Raw genomic sequence first — 5973 nt, 5'->3', positions numbered from 1 at the left:
TGTCTGTTATTGTGTATATGACAAACATCTTGAATCTTGAATCAGGTCCTTGAATATGCAACTGAAACAAAAGACCTTGGTGTTACTGTGTCAAGTGACTTAAAATGGAACAAGCACATCGAGGATAAGTGTGCGAAGGCAAATAAGACCCTAGGACTGGTGAAGAGAACTTGTGGAAGACACATTAAAGAGGTGGCAATGAGGATGACTTTATATTGCTTGCTGGAAAGACGGCAGCTTGAGTACGCCTCCGGTGTATGGTCACCATACACTGTGAAACATATCAAGCTAATTGAAGATATTCAACGTAGGGCAACAAAGTTTATTCTGAACTATCCAGAAGACATGTGCTACACTGAAAGACTCCGTGTACTTGAGCTTCAACCATTGGAGCATAGAAGGAACATCACTGAGCTTATTCTCCTATACAAGATAAGAAACAATGTAATTGACACTGACCTCAAACAGCACCTCCTACCTTCTGCATCCTCCTACAACACAAGGAACTTTGACAGAAATAACTATATTCAGCCTCAACAACACAAGCAAACCTACTACAGAGCCACCTTCCTCCCAAGAACAGTTGGTCTCTGGAATAAGCTTCTAAATGAAGCTAAGTCAACGAAATTGAGACTATCACAATTTAAGAAACATACAATTAGCTACTATTATAATCAACTGTCACAGTACAAACCTCATTAACTCTTTACTTGACTATTGAACCCTATTTTATATCCCATAAACTTTGATAATTTTGAAGAATAAGATCAAATTATATAAAGACTTTATATATATATATATATATATATATATATATATATATATATATATAAAATGTCTTTTTTTTGCTCCGCCTACTCAAGCGAGTAGGACGCTTCTTTGCTTTGCTCCTGCTTTGCTCCTGCTTGATCTTTATTTTATTTTACTTTTTCACTTAATTTCCACTATTTCTTCATTTTATTTTTCACCTTTACAAGATAAGTTAGCTTTTAAAACAAAATGCCAGGGGGCAAAAAATCCAGGAGATCCTGCAGAAAATGCACAGAACTAGAACAGAGGATTTCTATCCTGGAATCAAAGATTGATGCTCTGCCAAAGACGGACGAACTAAGAGTGATATCTCACGAAAGGAGTACAGAAACAGTGGCTGAGAATGCAGAGATTGCACCCCGACAGGCCGATGGCATTGCAGATCGAGTGGATGAATACATCGATCTAACAGAGCAAAATGTGAGTACAGAAAACTGGCACACGATGGGTGGCAGGCCCAACAATAGAAACAGAAGAGTAATTACCTCAACACCAGTTCGTTCTGATACTATGCAACCCATGCTCCACAGCCATGCTATTAGAAATAGAGCCAGGTCTACAAACTACAATTGGATTTACAATCCTATGGAAAATCCACAGCCCATAAGGCTTCAGAACAAATTTGAATGCCTCAGGGATGTGGAAGCGGAATTTTCAGGTGGACAAGCACATCATAGAAAGAGATCGCACCACAACCGAAGAGCTGTGGGAAGAGGCAAAAAGCAGCTCGTAGCACCACCTGATCCCACAACCCTTGTTCTTGGTGATTCCACTGTAAGACATTTAAAAGGACATGGGATGATTATTTGCTGCCTTCCAAATGCATCCATCTCTGACACCAAAGACAGCATTTTGAAACTCATGTCCGAGCATAAAACTATCAAACGAATTGTTGTGCATGTGGGAGCAAATGATGTTTTCAGAGAACAGCTGTTTGTCCAAGATGATTTCAGAAAACTTTTTTCTGATCTCTATAAGACTAGAATACAATCTTTTATCAGTGGCCCACTCCCTGCAAGGAAGACTCTTCTAGACTCTTCAGTCTTAACACCTGGCTTGGAAAAACTTGTTTTTTATTTCGTATGAACTTCATAGACAATTTTAACCTTTTCTGGAATCGCAGAGAATTCTTCAAGCCAAATACCACTGAACTCAGCCAGATTGGGACCAAAGTTTTAGCTGATCACTACAGCCTCTCTCTCCAGCATGCATTCTTTTCTCAGCCAACATTGAGCAGAACTGCTGACAAGTGCTCACATACTGACCCAGTTACAGATATCAACAATACCTCTGCAAAGTCAAAACAACTGCAAGCACAGCAGAGATGCTTCAACAAGGACACACAGCCATCTGGGGCAGACTGCCAAGAACCATCTGGGGCAGACTGCCAAGGACATCAACAATCACATGGAGAATGTGAGCATGTTGTTAACAATGGGCAGCCACAGATATCTGCATCACCCATCCAGATTGAGGACCTGACCAAAGACAATCATGCCAAGGCTGCATCATCCACATCTCAACCCCATGCAAGTATCACAGAGACTGTCCGGGAGACAGTCACCACAGAGACAGTCATGGAGACACTCACAAAGACCTCACCAAAGTCCCAATCTCAGTCTCGCTCTTCTGACTTTGTTGTACCATCTCCATCTCCCCCCTGCATGGATTTCCCTAAAAGTATGCAGAGACTGCTGCCAATGGCTGCACTCTCTTTTTCCAGCCCAAATCATTCGCAACAAGCAGTGTATCCAGTTCATCGAAAATCAACCAACAGACTGAATTGTGTTCACCCAGGACTTTCAGCTGGCTACCAATCTTTTTCACCATCTAAAAAATACATGACATCTCCAATCCTTCCCCCTCCCAACCTCATGGAATATACAAAGAGTCTTGTATGATGTGCTGTGGGTCCCTGCATTGGGTGTAGTTTTGAAAACAAGCTGGGACCCAGTATGCCTATGCCATTCTCTATTCCTGTGTTGAGAAGAAATAGAAAACATAGAGCATATTTAACCCAGGGGGTAAACCAGTCTAGTCTCCTTCCTGTTTCAAAACAACATCAGAGTGCCCAAGCGGATATTACTTCTAGACTTTCTGTAAAGCTAGCTCTTCTGAACATTAGATCACTTTCAAACAAGTCATTTTTAATTAATGATCTTATTTGCAAACACAATCTTGATTTTTTTGCTTCTAACTGAAACATGGCTGGATCAAGCAAAGAGTGCTACCACCCTTATTGAAGCAGCTCCCCCAAATTTTAATTTCATGAGTGCTACCCGATATGGGAAAGGTGGAGGGATCGCAAATATATTCAAAGCCTCTTTTCAATGTAAACAGTCCTCACTTGGTGATTTTACATCCTTTGAACACTTATGTGCACTTGTTACATGCTCTCCTAACATATTTTTATTAACTATTTACAGGTCTCCGAGACATTCAGCCAAAGTTTTTCTGGAAGAGTTTGGTGAACTGTTGTCAGTCATTTGCTTAGAGTTTGACTGTCTTATTATATCTGGGGATTTTAACTTGCATGTAGATAATCCTGAAAACACTTATGCCAGAGAACTACTTGCACTTATTGACAACTTCAACCTAGTACAACATGTACAGGGGCCGACCTACTCTCGTGGTCATACCCTTGACCTCGTTATCACAAAGGGTCTTACTGTTTCTACTACTGTTGTTGACCTGGCCTTATCTGATCATTTCTGTGTTTTCTCTGATGTTTCTATGTCCCCTCACATTCAGAACAGTTCAACAACTATGGGTAGGAGAGTCATAAACGACAACACGTGTTCTCTTTGAGCAAGCTCTCTCTCGGATCTCAACTAAAATGCCAGACTCTGTAGACGACTTACTGGAAATTTTTAATTTAAATATGACCCAAATTATGGATGATATTGCTCCATTCAAAATCAAAAGAGTCAATGACAAGCAGAAAGCACCATGGAAGCAATACCCAGCTGTTAAATTGCTAAAGAGAGAATGTAGGAAGACTGAAAGAAAATGGTGCAAATCTAAACTTCAAATCCATAAAGAGATGCTTTGTAAATATAATTATGAAATTGGTAAAGCAAGACAGTCTTTCTTCTCCAACATCATCAACAGGAATATGAACAATGCCCGTGTGCTATTTTCAACAGTAGAGAAGCTAACTAATCCCCCACCACAATTAGCACCTGAACTTCTCTCAGTTAATAAATGCAATGAGTTTGCATCCTTCTTCAAAGGTAAAATTGATAAAATATGGCAGAATATTGCTCATAATATATCTCAGTTGCAAATAACTGAAAAGCTGCAATCACCAGTGACACAGACAGACAATTTCAACACAATGTCAGAATTTTGTTTGATTGATTGAGACTCTTGAAAAAACTGTACAAAATCTCAGTTCCTCAACATCTGAATTGGACATTCTGCCCACCAACTTTTTTAAGTCTGTTCTTCACCTCATAATTACAGATGTGCTTCAGATCATAAATGCATCCCTAGAGACTGCCATTGTTCCTGTGTCCCTGAAAAAAGCCGTTGTAAAGCCCCTACTTAAAAAGAATAATCTGGATGCTTCAGTATTAAACAACAACAGGCCAATATCAAATCTACCATTCATCGGGAAAATCCTTGAAAAAATTGTCTTCAATCAATTAATTGCCTTCTTGATATCAAACAGCTGTTTTGATAACTTTCAGTCAGGATTTCATGCCAATCATAGCACTGAAACAGCGCTGATTAAAGTTATAAATGACATACGTCTTAATACTGATGCAGGCAAAACATCGGTCCTGGTGTTACTGGACCTCAGTGCAGCTTTTGATACTGTTGATCACAACATACTGCTATATCGACTTGAACACTTGTTTGGGTTGACTGGTAAAGTTATCAGTTGGTTAAAATCATACTTAGAAGCTTCTTTGTTACCCTGGGAAATTGTACCTCAACATCAATGTCTTTGACCTGTGGTGTCCCCCAGGGGTCGATCCTTGGACCATTACTATTCAACCTTTCTATGCTCCCACTTGGACAAATTATTAAGAACAACTCAATTTTGTATCACTGCTATACAGATGACACCCAAATTTATTTTGCTTTATCACCTAATGATTATGCCCCCCTTGAATGTCTCTATCAGTGTATCGACCAAATCAACAACTGGATGTCACAAAATTTTCTTCAGCTGAACACAGATAAAACAGAAGTAATTCTATTTGGGAAAAAAGATGAAAGACTCAGGATTACCACTATATTTGACACAAAGGGGATTAAAACTAAAGATATGGTTAAAAATCTTGGTGTTTTCATTGACAGTGAGCTAAACTTTGACAGTCACATGAAAGCAATCACTAAATCGGCATTTTATCACCTAAAAAACATTTCCAAACTAAGAGGACTTATGTCAAAAAATGATCTGGAAAAACTTATACATGCCTTCATCTCTAGTAGGGTTGATTACTGCAATGGCCTTTTCACAGGCCTGCCAAAAAAGACCATCAAACGACTTCAGGTGATTCAAAATGCAGCGGCTAGGGTTCTCACACGAACAAAAAGAACAGAGCACATTACTCCAATTCTAAGGTCCCTTCACTGGCTTCCAGTAAGCTACAGAATTGACTTTAAAGCATTGCTGCTGGTGTACAAATCTCTAAATGGTACAGGGCCCAATTACCTCTCTGATATGTTGCAGCGGCCTAACCCAACCAGATCTACCAGATCGCAGCAGCAAAATTTACTGGTAAAACCTGTTGTTAAAACAAAGTGTGGTGAAGCAGCTTTTAGCTACTATGCAGTACAGCTATGGAACCAACTCCCAGAGGACATCAAAAATGCTCCTGCTGTTGGCAGCTTCAAACCTAGACTAAAGACCAAGCTGTTCTCAGATGCTTTCTGCTAACTGATAAATATCGTCATCTTTACATTTTAAACTTTACTTAACTTTTACAGTCTCTGCATGTTTTAAACTTTAGTTAACTTTTATTCTGTTTTATTCTGCTGTTTTTACTGAACTTTTACTTCATTTCATTATTTTATTTCTACTATTGTTTAATTCTTATGTTTTTCTCTCTTCTTCCCCCTTTATTTTATGTAATTTTATTTTCTATTGTTTACTGTTTTGCTTTTACCTCTGTAAAGCACATTGAACTGCCACTGTGTATGAAATGCGCT

The sequence above is a fragment of the Neoarius graeffei genome, chromosome 19 (assembly GCF_027579695.1).
Source record: "Neoarius graeffei isolate fNeoGra1 chromosome 19, fNeoGra1.pri, whole genome shotgun sequence".
Classification (NCBI taxonomy): domain Eukaryota; kingdom Metazoa; phylum Chordata; class Actinopteri; order Siluriformes; family Ariidae; genus Neoarius; species Neoarius graeffei.
The sequence above is the reverse complement of the archived record's forward strand: the minus strand, read 5'-3'. Positions refer to the sequence as shown.